Genomic DNA, 246 nt, shown 5'->3' on the forward strand with positions numbered 1-246 from the left:
GCAACAGTTTGCGGGTCCCCGCGATTCAAACGCATGCGCTCATTTTGTATGGGGTCTGCAGGATCTAGAATGACCGAGCGAATGGGCTCCCAGAATAAGATGGAAACGGTTAAACGACAACAGGTTGAATTTTGGGAGTCTAAAAAGATTTTTTGATCTAAATTTTTACGAGATTATTCTAGAATTTAGAAAAATTTTGAATAATCTAGTAATCATTTTTGGTTATATCTAATCTATGTTGTCGAC

Source organism: Onthophagus taurus, chromosome 3, assembly GCF_036711975.1.
Source record: "Onthophagus taurus isolate NC chromosome 3, IU_Otau_3.0, whole genome shotgun sequence".
Taxonomy (NCBI): domain Eukaryota; kingdom Metazoa; phylum Arthropoda; class Insecta; order Coleoptera; family Scarabaeidae; genus Onthophagus; species Onthophagus taurus.